Here is a 15,183-nt window from a genome sequence, read left to right as displayed (position 1 = left end):
AAGCTGACTCAGGTTTCTCAGAACGGGAAGCTAAGAAGTGAGCAGTTCCACAAGACGACGATTCAGCCGTGGCTCAAGACAGCTCTGTGCACCTGAGGCAGGGCACCAGATGCTGCCCCACCCCCATTGTGGCATTCCCCCCCCCCTCTTTCTTTTTTAAAGGGGACACAGGAGGGCTTCTTGTACGGTTGCCAACATTAGGAACACAGGAAGCTGCCACATACTGAGTCTGACCCTTGGTCCATCTAACTCAGTATTGTCTACCCAGACTGGCAGCGGCTTCTCCAGGGTTGCAGGCAGGAACCTCTCTCCCAGCCCTGTCTTGGAGATGCTGCCAGGGAGGGACATTCCACGCATGTGCGCAGAGGCACCAAATGGGCCAAAAACGGCCCGATCTGACATTTGAGAGGCAGGCGGGCTCAGGGAAGGCCGCCTCCCCTGCCTTGGTCTCCTCTTGAGGGGCTGTCCTGGCACTCCTGTCCCCGCTGCACAGCGGCAAACAGTTAGAAGGTTTTTTTAAAAAAAGATTTAACTGGCATGGTGGGCGTGGGGCAGCGGTGGGGCTCTGGGGGTGGTTAAAAGATACCCCCCAAAACAACTGGTTCAGCTTGCCCCTGCAAGCCCTCAAAAGCCCCTCAGGTCTGGGCTTCAAAATTACCTAGGTGCTCCCCTGACTAAGGGGGGTGACATGATAGAGGTCTATAAAGTTATGCATGGTGTGGAGAGAGAAGTGTTTCTCCCTCTCTCACAACACGCTGTTCTTGGGCTGCATGAGAGACTGCTAGGGAACCCCTTGTAGGCTGCACTGAGTTCCAGGATGGAAGAAAGGTGGCCGATTAATCTAGTAAAGAAGTAGAATTAATTAGCAACTTCTCCCTTGTACAGTTGAAAAACCTTGACCGTTTCACCTTGATAAGGGGCTTAGACAAATTCATGGTGGACAGGTCTGTCAAGGGCTACCATTCTCGATGGCTATAGGCCACCTCCAGCCTCAGAGGTCTCTAAATACCAGTTGCAGGGGAGCAACAACAGCAGGAGAGAGGGCATGCCCTCACCTCTGGCCTCTGGGCTTTTCAGCGGCATCTGGTGGGCCACTGTGTGAAACAGGATACTGGACTAGATGGGCCTCCTTGGGCCTGATTCAAGGTAAAGTGTGCCGTCAGGTCGATTTCGGCTCCTGGCTCCCACAGAGCCCTGTGGTTTTCTTTGGTAGAATACAAGAAGGATTCCAGTGGAAGAATACCATTGCCATCTTCCGCGCAGTATGAGCGGATGCCTTTCAGCATCTTCCTCTATCGCTGCTGCCCGATATAGTACCAGCGGGGATCTGAACCGGCAACCTTCTGCTTGTTAGTCAAGCCTTTCCCCGCTGTGCCACTTAAGGTGCTATGCTATGTGATTTTTGTTACAACCTGGCAAGGACTAAACCACATTTGCAGCTGGCTCTAAGGCTACCAGCATTAGGCCATGATCCAAGAGACATGCATGGGGTGGGGGACCCAATTCTCCCCTTTTTGTATTCATACAAATGTAATTGCTTTGCCTAATTATTTCTGATTGCATGATTGGTATTTTTTCCCTTCTTCTTCCCCTACCAAAAGCCACCTAATGGCGCAGTGGGGAAGTAACTTTCCTAGGGAGCAAGAGATTGCTGGTTCGAATCTCCGCTGGTATGTTTCCCAGACACCTCTATCGGGCAGCAGCGATATAGGAAGATGCTGAAAGGCATCACCCCATACTGAGCAGGGTGAGGCAATGGTCAACCCCTCCTGTATTCTACCCAAGACAACCACAGGTGAGCGCCAGGAGTCGACACTGACTCCACAGCACAACTTTACTTACCAAAAGCACAAGACACTTGAACTGATCCTTTAAATCCTGGCTGCCTGTTGAGGCTTGCCCCGTCAATTTCCCTTTCAGAATCTGGGATGAGTATCCCTCTGAAGGTAATTACAGCATTCCTCCTTTCCTCTCTCCCCTGCGTGCATAATAACACCGGGGATAAAAATACTTCACTAGGTGAGGCAAGACTTAATCGGCATTGTTTACTAAGTAGCCACCGCTCCCCGCATCAAAGGGAGGCGGTGTGGAAATACAGATGTTTATGGCCCATATCTGTCATGAAATGTAATGTTGGAGGTTTTCTTCCCTGCAAAAGGTTACACGGTCTGGGAAAGGCGGCTGCCAGCAGCAACAATCTTTACTGGATATGAAGGAGACGCAGACTGACAGAGGAGAGCCATAACTCTCCCACGCTACTTGTCGTGATCGTTTCTCCTTAATTCTCAAATTATTCAGCCTCCGAAATGAATCACTTCCATAGCACCTGGAGCACCCCAAAGGGCTTTTCAGTCTTTCCACACTTTGGTCTTCATTGCGAGCTGCGCATCAAGCCACCGCACGCTTCCGATTTGTGTAATAAAATTGGAGAAACGCAATGTTTTCTGTGTTGCCAGGCAGCTCTGCATACCTGGAATTAATCGACCGATTGGATTGGATTTCCAGGCTTGCACAAGGATTATGGTGTGGGGAGGAGAAATCACACACACACACACACACACGGCAAACGGCCTGCCGTACAAGTTTCGTTGCCCTTAGTTTGATCTCAGATACAGGGGCAGCCCTTTCATGAGGCGAGGGGAGGCAGTAGCCTCAGGTGGCAGGTTATGGGGGCGGCAGTAGGGTGTCAAGATGCCTCTCCACTGCTTTCATGATGGGAGCAGCTCTTTGGGATCAATTGGACCCTTGTAAATGTTGCCTCTCACACTCCTTACAAAGTTTGCCAGAAGCACGAGGGGGAAAGAGGAGGCTGCTGCCAGCAACCTCCCCTCCTCCCTGCTCCCATACACTTTCAAAGTTTGCAAGAGTTGATTCTGAAAGGGGGCTGACCTCCACCAGGGCACAGGGCAAGGCAGCATTTCGCGCCATGTGCCAGGCACTGCAGTACCTTGAGACACCCCTGTGTAGATAGCCTGTTACCAGCAACGGTGATCACTAAATGGAACCTCCATGTTCAGAGGCAGTCTGTCTGTTTACCAGATGCGGGGAAACAAGCGACTGGGCATGGCCATCATCTTCATGCCCTGCTTGTCTGCTTTCAGAAACCTCTGCTTGACTACTACTGGAGACAGGATGCTGGACTAGGTAGACCTATCTCGGCCTAATCCTGCAGGGATTCTTTTTTCATGCTTCTGTTTGGGCATCCTATATAACTGTTGTTAGGATTATGGGCTCCTGGTGGGAGTCCCTTTATCTCAGGTGTGTACAGAAATCCATTCAGCACCTACCAGGCAACATAACCTTGTTCCTCAAGGCCCGGCAATGTTTATATTTCTCAGCTGGATTTATTAGAAAGGAAATCGAATTATACTTTATCGCTGCCGCCGCTGTGAAAACGGAGAGATTAAAGGGCAGCCTATCTGTTACGGGCAGTGGAGGACGCAGGGCCGATATCGCCGGCTGGCTGCTGTCGGGTCATTATCGGCCTTGCAGGCACAAATTACAGTTTTGGCGCTGTGGCGGGCATTTTCCTCCATGCCAGGTTACAGCAGGAAGTTAAATGGGAAGCTGCCGCCTCTTCCCTGCCTCATGACAGACGAGGAAGCTGATAAGGGAAGCCAGGGTATTTGGGGCTGAGCGGCCCGTCCCGTCCCCTCTGATGGGAACGGGGGAAATGAGTCCACTCACGTCAAAAAGGCACGGGAGGCTCTTTTTTACTGCAGGCCTTTAAAGGTTTGGCACTGGAATCGGGCCCAAATTGAATCGATCTGATCCGATTCAATCCATTTATTTGTTGGGAAGTTTATTTGTCCCATTAATCTCAATGGGATTACTTATAAGTAATATATATATGTTATATATATAATATATAATATATAACTTATATATTTATATTATATTATATATTAAATATATTATATATTATATAATCTATTAAATATATAAATATAATTATATTTATATTATAATAATATATTAATATATATTATTATATAATATATAAGTAGTATATCAGGCAGCAGCGATATAGGAAGATGCTGAAAGGCAGCATCTCATACTGCGTGGGAGGGGGCAATGGCAACCCCCTTCTGTATGCTACCAAAGGAAACCACAGGGCTCTGTGGTCGCCAGGAGTCGACACCGACTCGACGGCACAACTTTACTTACTTACACACACACACAGAGTCACTATTGTGTCCCTAAGCTGAAGGTTTGTGACGGAAGGGGTACACCAAAACCCTAAAGGGCTGCTGCCAGTCAGTGCAGGCAGTCCTGAGCTAGCTGGGCCAAGGGCCGGACTCAGTATAAGGCAGCATTCTATGTTCCTCCTAAAAAAAAAAAAAAAAAACCCGAAACAGAGCCCATGTGGCCAGATAAATCTGGGGCAGGAAGGGCACTGGGTTCTCCCTCCCGCCTGCTCTGCCCTGACCACTGACTGTTCTCTGAGGGTTGCCCATTTCTGTGAGGGTGGGAGGTGGGACGTGGTCCCGGCACCCCCACCTCCTCAGCCGCCCGCTCAGCTGCTTCCCCTTTTATCCCGAGCGCTCCCCAGGCAACCTGTCAAATCAAGGCAGGACAAGGAGAAACTGAAATGGAAGCTTTTAAAAAAAAAAGTGGGGGATCAAAAGCAAAGCCCCCTCCTCTGTTTTTCCTCGCGGTTGCAGCCTTGTCTGTGTCTGCAGGGGAACATCAGAGAACCAAAGCAGGGAGGAGAGCTTCAACAAGAGACGCAATTCCTGAGCAGCCGCGAGGAGCTTTTCGCATTTCATCCTGGAATAAATTAGAATACATCTCCGGCTCCCAGAATATGTTACCCACCTGGTGCAGAAAGCGGAGGCTCGCTCCCTACAGAAGCAGGCCTGTCTGTCTCTGGGAATCGGAGGTCCAGAGAGCCTCTGGGCCAGAGAGCCACCAGCAGCGGGACTAGAGGGGAAGAGGCAAAATGGCACACTCATTGGGTCCGTGGTGGTGTTGGGTGCCAGTTTTTAACCCTTTTTAACCCTTTCCCCAAACCCCCAGAGGATCATGGGAGGTTCTCCGCCCCCCACCTCCATTGTGGCACCTGTAGTGCACCTTGGGGCCATGAATACGAGCACAGCGGCCCACAGGAGGAGTGCTCTCCTTGGGGCATCACTGGTCTCTTCTGACCCTCCTGTCATTCACCTACAGAAAGCAGCTGCACAAAAACATCTTTGCCATTACGCTGAGGCCGCTATTTGAAATAAAGGGTTGCGCCAGTTCCTAGAAGAGGACAGCTCTACTCTTGGGCAGGCCCCTTATGGAACCGGCTCACTGGGCCAAGAGGCACCTTGGAAGGTCTCGTCAGCTGTAGGGGGGGATTTGAGCAAGTCCCCTTCCTCAGCCCTAGCACAGCATCCCAACCAGGGGCTCTCCCTGAGGTCTCCTTTGCATTTGAGATCCCCCCACCACCACCCTTGAAGAGGCAACTGGAGAGAGTCTAATGGTCAGGAATTTTTAAAAGGGACACCCTCACGAAGGGTTTCCTCTCCTGGTGTCCTCTCTTGGTGCCTCTGCCCCCCCCCCTCTTTCCTCCTGGTCCTCCTGAGGATTTGCACTGGCTCTCCTTGAGGGAGAGACTTGGCTTTAGGGACCCCCTTTGCAGGATGCTCAGGAAGGGAGGGCAGTTCTGGGATCCAGCAAGTGGTGCTGCTAAGTTGGCGCAGAGTGAGGAGGTGAGGAGGGGCCCTTTAAGGGCTTCCCTCCTGCTCTGAGATGAGGATTTGGTGGCCAGGACAAGGTACAGCAAACAGCTGATCCAGTGCAGCAGGGTTCTCAGAAGTGTGAGTCTCTCTTGTACAGTAAGGTTTTACAAGACATGTTTTTTGTGTGAGTGTTGCTCTTGATTTGTAGTGGTTTTTTACCAAATATTTGAGTGGGTTTGTATGGGGTAGTTATGTCCTGATGCTCTGTTTGTTTGTTTGTTTGAAATGAGTGAGTTGGGTGGAATTTCTGGGTATGTGTGTTCAGTCTTTGGTTGAAGGCAAACTTCAGCTCCTCGGGGAAACTTTCCTCAACAAGCAGCCTAGAAATCTGTAAGAGTTCAGAACAGTCTCTAGGCCAACGGCTGCAGTGTGTTGTGCTGAAAAGCATTCTATGTCGTCTGTTGCTTGTCCCAGGTGTCTTCTGCGGTGTCCTGCATAGTTCAGTCATATGTTGTGTTTGTGTTGACTCTTGCATAACTTGACAGTGCTCTTGAAAAAGGATGCTTAGCCAGAGTGTGTTGGGCTGAAAGTGTGTTGTGTGGCTCTTGAACAGAGGGGTGTCCTTTTGGTTTCCCAGGGGTGCTTTAACCCCCATTTTTCTTCTGATTCTTGCTGTCAGATGACCAAGCATGGAGGTGTAAGCTGTTCTTAAAACTCCTGTTTTTTATGGGTTGTAAACTGCCTTGAGACTGTTATAGGCAGTATATAAATGTAATAAATGCACCAACTGAAGAAAACCCTGTAGGACTTGAAAGCTTGATGTGGCTCTTCCTGAAAGCTTGGCTTCTGCTTATAACCTTAAGCACCGTTTTCACCTTGCATGTATTCAATCTTAGGAGAGCTGGTCTTTCAGAAGCAAGCATGAATTGCTAAGCAGGGAATGACCTGGTTTGCATTTGAATGGGAGACTACATCTGTGAGCACTATAAGATATTCCCCTTGGGAAATGGGGCCAAGAAGCAATGGAAAGAGAACGCTGGCCCTGAGGCGATGCACAAAGGTCTGGCGTTCTCTTGGAACAAGATCTTGAAACTAGCCTACCTTACAAGGGTGTTGTGAGGATGACATGGGAAAGGGATCCATGTAGGCTGCCCAAGCACCTTGGAGGAAGGACTGGATATAAACATAAGTATGATGGCCTTGGCTGTCTCTGTTTCTTCCACTCATTTGGAGTGGCAAGACTGACTAAGGGTGGTACAGAGAGAGAGAGAGAGAGAGACTGGAATTGGCAGCCATGATCATGTCGTAGCAATTTTCTCATAAGCTTTGTCCCACCCCTTGTTCATTGTTACAGTAAGTGTCTGCAGAGAGAGGAGAGCTGGTCTTGTGGTAGCAAGCATGACCTGTCCCCTTAGCTAAGCAGGGTCTGCCCTGGTTGCATATGAGCGGGAGACTTGATGTGTGAGCACTGTAAGATATTCCCCTCAGGGGAGGAAGCTGCTCTGGGAAGAGCAGAAGGTCCCACATTCCCTCCCTGGCAGCATCTCCAAGATAGGGCCGAGAGAGCCTCCAGCCTGAAACCTTGGAGAAGCTGCTGCCAGTCTGTGAAGACAATACTGAGCTAGATAGACCAATGCTCTGACTCAGTGTATGGCAGCTTCCTATGTTCCTAGAGAGAGGCTGTCATTTGCACAGATTCTTCCTGTGATAGGAGCTCTGGGATGCCACAGCATTTCTCATCGCAACAAGAATCTGTCTGACAACAGCGCTGACAACAGATCAACAGCGTTGATCTCTGCAGATACAAGCTTTAACTATGGGTACTGGGCGACGGGACTTTGTAGCACGTATGTGTCTCCTGCCATGGAAAGTATAAAATCGCCCCTTCTCCTTACTTGATTCAGCTCTGACCTAGAAAACGATGGCCTATTTATTACCCATGACCTCTTCCCCTGAAATGTCATCTTTGTACTCCAGGAGGTTTGCAGATTTTGAGAAATGAATTCATGTCGCTAATCAAATAGCTCCCTTCTCAAACAGAAGGAAGCTAAGCCAACCTGGGAGGGCTTACTAATAAGCCTGCATTAAAGTAACACCAAGATGGAAAATGTGTGTCGCAATTGGTTTTCTGTTAAGAGAGGAAGGGAATTCTGACCTTTTAGAATCGTTTGCATTTACTTTAGTTTCTAAGCAAGTCAAGGTAAAGTGTGCTGTCAAGTCGATTTCAACTCTTGGTGCCCACAGAGCTCTGTGGTTTTCTTTTGGTAGAATACAGGAGGGGTTTACCATTGCCTCTTCCCGCACAGTGTGAGATATGATGCCTTTCAGCATCTTTCTATATCATTGCTGCCCGATATAGAACCAGCAGGGATTTGAACCGGCAACCTTCTGCTTGTTAGTCAAGCATTTCCCCGCTGCACCACTGAAGGTGATTGTAAAGCCCTTTGCTGTCAATACTAGGAACTGATGTATTGGTTCTGGAAGCCTTTGTTTACATCTGTGCTAATCACGCTAGTTATATAGACCCAAGAGCGGGTTCTAAGGTAGCAAGCATGAATGGTCCCCTTTGCTAAGTGGAGTCTGCCTTGGTCTGCATTTGGATGGGAGACTACATGTGAGCACCGTAAGATCTTTCCCTCAGGGGACGGGGCCGCTCTGGGAAGAGCACCTGCCTGCTTGCATGCAGAAGGTTCCATGTTCCCTCCCTGGCAGCATCTCCAAGATAGGGCTGAGAGGGACTCCTGCCTGCAACCTTGGAGAAGCCGCTGCCAGTCTGTGCTAGATAGACAAAGGGTCTGACTCAGTGTAAGGCAGCTTCCTAAGTTCACTATAAAAGTAAACGCTGCTTGTAGCTTTCGCGCCACTATTTTGTCTACAGTCTCCGTGTTAGTATTCACTTAGTGGTGCACGTTTTCTCTTGGGGCCTTGCTCGCTGCATTTTCCTGGGAGCTTGCAGCTCAATACTGTGAGGCAAGAAGTCATCTGACCAGAGGCAATCTGCAACAGGGATGTGCGCAAACCAGTTCGGAGGCCCTTATGGCCATCCGAACTGGTTCGAAAGTCTGGAGGTTCGAAGGTGGGGGGGCGGATAGCTTTAAGGACTGGGGAGGGTGCTCTTACCCCCAGCGTCACGTTCCCCCCGCCGGTGCTGTGCTTTGAAACAGTCCCATGGGGCAGCCAGCAGCGTACCCCCTTGCTGCCCCAGGGCGTGGCAGACTGGGAGTACCCAGAAGTGCCTGGTGCACGAGCATGATGTGCACAAGCGCACTGTGAACTTCCAGTCTGCCACACACCAGGGTGGCAAGGAGGTACGCTGCTACCCCGTGGGACCGTTTCAAAGCACAGCGCCAGCAGGGGAAATGTGGCGGCGGGGTTCAGAGCGCCCTCCCTACAGCGATCCCTCCCCCTTGAACGGGCAGTGGCCAGTTCTGTGCACACTCCTCATCTGCTCCGGTCCGTACTGCCTGAAGAGGGCTGGAGTGTGGCTGGGCATCGTGCCAGGCTGGTGGGCCACTCCTCCCAAGTGCGAAGGGAGGCAGCAAACTCTCCAAGAGAGTGGCGGTCCCGGAGGGTTTCACGTGTGTTCTCTGCTGTCTTCCTCGCAGTCCTGTGTGGCGGGTTGTGCAGAAAGGCACAGAGCCGATGCCAGTTTCTCACTGAGCTGAAGAGTGAGCTCGAGCCATTTCACTTTCCCATCAGCCCTGTGAAGCAGGTCACGTTCAAGACAGACGGGACCAAGGTGAAGGAAAAAAGGAAACAAAACAAAACAAAGTTTTGGGGGTGTGGAGGAATAATGTCAGGGCGGTGGGGGGATCACTAGCTGTCCAGTGTCTTCTCTGGTGAACATCTTCATCAGAGGACCAAAAATTCATACAAAATATACTTGGCATTTATGCGGTATCGATTGTCACAAGACAATGAAAGTGTGAAAAGTATAACCCAAGACATTTAAACTGTAAATCTCATCCCTTTTTTACAATTTACAATGCAGCCTAACGTAAGACTGCTGCATTGTAAATGTTTCAAAGTAGATGACATAAGCGGTTCTTAACTGACAGAACTCAAGAGACCAGGAAGAGGCAAGTGTCACAGGAATCAAAGCAATCTACACTACCAGCTAAGCACTAAAGATGGGGAGGAGAGCTGGTCTTGTGGGAGCAAGCATGAATTCTCCCTTTGCTAAGCAGGACCCACCCAGTGGTGCTCTTACCCCAGGATTGAAGTCCAGGGCCTCCACTGCCCTTAGGTAAAGTTGTGCCCTCGAGTCAGTGTTGACTCCTGGCGCCCACAAAGCCCCATGTTTGGTTTTGGTAGAATACAGGAGGAGTTTGCCATTGCCTCCTCCTGCCCAGTATGACATGATGCCTTGCAGCATCTTCCTAGATCGCTGCTGCCCGATATAGGAGTTTCTCTTAGTCTGGGAATCATACCAGCAGCAGGGATTCAAACTGGCAACCTCTTGCCCCCTAGGCAAGTTACTTCCCTGGGGGCCCCCAAATCCTCTATAGTCTGTCCCGGGTGGTGTGGTTGCCCAGCCAAGCATGATGATGCTTAATTTGCGGCAAGGAGTGGGGAGGCCTCCAAAGGCCTTTAGGTCCAGGCTCCAAAATTACCTAGGTGCACCTCTGGGTCCACCCTGGCTTGCCTATGAATGGGAGACTACATCATGTGTAAGGTCTGTAAGGCCTTCTCCTTAAGGGATGGGGCTGCTCTGGGAAGAGCACCTCCCCACTCTGGGCATCAGTGTTCCCTCTAACAGGGATTCCCCAGATGTTGTAGACCTCAACTCCCAGAATCCCCAGCTGCAATGGCTTTTGCTTGTGGATTCTGGGAGTTGTAGTCAACAACATCTGGGAATACACACACACACACACACTCCGGCTGGATCTTTATTTCTATCACTGATGAGATCCCAGCTGACAGAGGAAGTGGCAGCAATGCCTCCCGGGAGACGGAGGCAGAGGAAGGGGGGAGCCTCTGCCGGCCTCCCCACCGGTGCAAGGGCGCCTGAGGTGTCCCCCCCCCGGTTCTCCAGTTCCTCTCTCCGTCCCCCTCCTCTGGCCCAACAACACACACACCCCCCCGCGTGGATCCTCTTCTCCCGTGCTGGCTCCCTGGAGGAGGCCCTTGGGATGATGTCCCGTCTGGTCCACTGTGCTCTGACCAAGTCCGTGTTGCAAGTGGGTGGCTGCCTGCTGCCGTCCTTCCTCTTCTTAGGCGTGCTCCGGACTTACAGCAGGACCCCCGATATAGATACATATCACATCTATTTTGAGAAATCAGCCATGAGACATTTTAGTGTGTTGAAGCTTCGAAATGGTGTCTTTACCTTGGTCAAGTCCGCCTTTGATCTTCCCTGGTCCTGTCCTCGCCCCACCCTGGCTTCTTTGGTGTTCTTCCCCCCACCAACTACGCCCCCCCACACACACACAGCCGGTCTCCCTCCTCACTCTCTTGGAATCCGTGAAGAGAAAGGCACATCGATTGCTGACCATAGAAGCATTTTTTTAAAAAAATTAGAAGTTTGCTTTTCTTTTGGGTCTTTTTAATTAAATCTCCTTGCATGGTTAAGCAGGGCTCAAAGTGGCGATTCTCTTGCCATCCCGCAGCAGGAGAACAACCAGCCCCACTCAGCCCAGCATCCCTCCAGCAGCTCTGTGTGTGTGTGGGGGGGAGGTGTCTAGCTTTTTCCCCAGACTGAACCCCTTGGGGACAGGGTACCATTCTCTTTCACACTGTTTATTTATCTTTTTATATCCACGTAAAATGCTTTGGGAACTTCACTCCTCTCAAAACGGGGCTTACTTCGTAAAATGTCAAACCATCTAAGAGAGACCCACACATCTCCTGCAGGCCCTGCTCCTCTGATCAGCTCCCTGCTGCACCTGATCTAATCTATACCCTGGCCACCAAATCCTCATCCCAGAGCAGGAAGCAAGCTCTTCAAGGATCCCCATCCTCCTTCTCAACCTCCACAAACTTAGCATCACTTGCTAGATCCCAGAACTAGCCTCCCTGCTTGAGCATACGGCAAAGGGGTCCCTAAAGCCCCTGGGAACACCCAGTGAGGAAACCTTCAGGTGGTGCCTCACCAAACACTTTATGGAGCTCTGAACACTTTGGTGCTTTAGCACTAAAGTTGTGCCGTCGGGTCGGTGTTAACTCCTGGCCCCCACAGAGCCCTGTGGTTGTCTTTGGTAGAATACAGGAGGGGCTGACCATTGCCTCCTCCCACGTAGTATGAGATGATGCCTTTCAGCATTTTCCTATATCACTGCTGCCCGATATAGGCATTTCCCATAGTCAGGGGAACATACCAGCGGGGATTCAAACCGGCAACCTCTTGCTTGCTAGGCAAGGCATTTCCCCGCTGTACCATTAGGTGTTTAGTACTACTCAGGCTTAAAGCACGCACACAGCATTAGGATGTTACCCATCAATATTAGAAGTAAAATATTGAAATAAAAAAGGTTCTGCTAAGCTAAATTCGCTGGGTGACTTTGGGCCAGTCATGGATCTCTCAGCCTAACCCACCTCACAGGGTTGTTGTATGCACACTGCTCTGGGCTGCTTGGAGGGCTATAAACGGTTTTTACAAAATGGAAAATAGGATGGTACATATGACCGCTGCTTATAGGAGTATTTAGAAGATTCATCACAACTATGTGATGAGGTTGGTTTTGAGTAGTCTCTTAGAGATGCAAAGTTTCTGAGAAGTTATAGCCTGAAAGAGTGAGGGTTTTGCCATGGGGTGTATGCATGTGTGTGTGTACACACACACAATATATATTTCACATATATAGTATATACTATGAAACATTCATTCCCCTTATGCAGGGGAACTTGCAACTTACATTACACAGAAAGCTGTGAAAGACCACACTCAGGGCCTCCGAAGTCTTTTCTGTCAGTTTCTTTGCTTTGAGTTTTGTATCTGCTTTGGAATTTTGTGAGGTTTGTTTGGAAATAAGGAAATACATACTTTGTTTTGTTTGTTGACTTGGGAGTATTATCTAAATAGTTGGTGTTCCTATGTGCTCTTGTTTAATGAAGGGTAGGAACATAGGAAAACATAGGAAACTGCCATATACTGAGTCAGACCCTTGGTCTATCTAGCTCAGTATTGTCTTCACAGACTGGCAGCGGCTTCTCTGAGGTTGCAGGCAGGAGTCTCTCTCAGCCCTCTCTTGGAGATGCTGCCAGGGAGGGAACTTGAACCTTCTAGTCCTCCCAGAGCGGCTCCATCCCCTGAGGGGAATATCTTGCAGTGCTCACACATCAAGTCTCCCATTCCTATGCAACCAGGGCAGACCCTGCTTAGCTATGGGGACAAGTCATGCTTGCTACCACAAGACCAGCTCTCCTCTAACATGTTGTTTAGCACCTCCATTGCCAGAAGCCTTCTGGGCCGGTCCATCCAGCCCTCAAATCTGACTGCCCACCCATTCTCCTCCCCCCACCCCCAATGTGAACGATCAAGCCAACACATATTCCAAACATGGCCATTTTTCGGGCCCATTTTAGCTCTCCACCTCAGTGCTTCCTGCCAGCCAAAACACCCCAGCCTCACTTCCCCAGCTCGGCATCACCCACTCCCATCTTTCTTCCCGCACTATTAATTCTCTCTCTTCATTCTTTCTGTAAAAGTCACTTGATCTATTTATCTTCACAGGTCTGATATTAATCCAATATTCTCTCTGCCGCTTGCCAGCCAGCCAGCCACTCTTTCATCCATCTTCTGCTGCTTCCCAGATAAGCCTGTTTCTCTGCAGCCCTTTCCTAGAGGACGCATTTCCTCCCCATCCTGTACACTCCCTTCATCCTCCGATTAAGCGTTTCCCACAAATCCATCTCCTCTTTCTGAAGGATTCTATCAAGCCCACTCATCATCACCACCGTAAACACCTCTTTATCCCTCCTCCTCCTCCGTCTTCTCCATCCACTCTTCCATCTCTCCATTCAACTTTCTGCCTCTCCATCACTCCCTCTCATCAACAAAGGCCATTAAGGCTGACAAACCTCCTTTTTGTTTTCCTGAAGGGTCCCGAGAGCAGAAAGCAAATTACTTGGCTCATGCATAATAAACCAGGCATGCAAACACACAGAGTGATACGCTACATTTGTAGAGAAACAAAATCATTAAGCGTTGCCAGCTTGCAAAATTGCCTGCACACAGAACGCCTCAGAGGCAAGCAACTCACAAAACGCGCGCGCGTGTGTGTGTGTGTGCGTGCGCGCCTCTCTCAGCTGGCATTGCAAATTGTTAAAAGCTTTCCTGAAATAGGTCAGTGGAGCGAGAGGCTGGCACACACACCCGGGCAAGGGGATTAGCCTAAAACACAACACTTCTCTTGGCTGGCAGTGGTGGATTTTGCATTCCTCCAGTGAACTTTGCATTCTGGGAGCTCAAAAAGATGACGACGACGACGACTACTACTACTACTTCAAGGAAAATTTATATACCGCTTTCCGACCCAAGTTCCCAAAGTGGTTTACGGAGAAATAAAAATAAATTGATAAAAAGGCTCCCTGTCCCCAAAGGGCACACAATCTAAAAAAGAAACCTAAGGTAGACCCCAGCAACAGCCACTGGAGGGATGCTGTGCTGGGGATGGAGAGGGCCAGTTGCTCTCCCCCTGCTAAATAAAGTGAATTGCCACTTTAAGAAGGTGCCTCTTGGCTCAGTTAGCAGGGTCGGATTGAGACCCACGATCAGTATTGAGTTCTATCTAGGTGTAAAAAGAGAAGGTGGCTTCCAGCTAGAGTCCAGGATCACCCAAAGTTGGCTTTGGATCTTACCTTTGGTGCCTCGCAGGAAGACATGAGCACCTACAGAATACTCACCCCTGTGCAACTGTGTAACCAGAGCCTTCTCTGCCTCTGAGGCGCAGGCCGTGCCTGAAATGGAAAGCGGTCTTCCCCGGGTGTGCCTGTGCCTCTTTCGCCTTGTGTTCAGAGCTTCAGCCCAGGCCCCGCTCAGACGAGCCCCTCCTCCAAGAGGGAAGGTGGAGTCTTCTCAGTGGTGGCCCCAGACCTTGCAATGCCCTCTCCAAAAACATTGGATCTGGCACCTACCTTATCAATCCGGGCTGTAGCTCAGTGGAAGAGCAGCATGCTATTATTTATTATTATTATTACTACTACTACTACATTTATATCCTGCTCCTCCTCCAAGGAGCCCGGAGTGATGTACTACGTACTTGAGTTTCTCTTTCACAACAACCCTGTGAAGTAGGCTAGGCTGAGAGAGAAGGGACTGGCCCAGAGTCACCCAGCTAGTTTTCATGGCTGAATGGGGATTTGAACTTGGGTCTCCCCGGTCCTAGTCCAGCACTCTAACCACTACACCTTGCTGGCTCTCTTTGCAACTCTTTGGCTTTGCATGCCAAAGGTCCCAAGTTCCATTCCTGGTGTCTCCAGATGGCCTGGAGAGCCACTGCCAGTCAGGGTGGACAGTGCTGAGCTCAAAAGGATCAACTTTTGGGGAAGGCAGCTTCCTCTGTTCCTAGTCTTGAGGTCC

The sequence above is a fragment of the Hemicordylus capensis genome, chromosome 14 (assembly GCF_027244095.1).
Source record: "Hemicordylus capensis ecotype Gifberg chromosome 14, rHemCap1.1.pri, whole genome shotgun sequence".
Lineage (NCBI taxonomy): Eukaryota > Metazoa > Chordata > Lepidosauria > Squamata > Cordylidae > Hemicordylus > Hemicordylus capensis.
Note: the sequence above shows the minus strand (reverse complement) of the source record.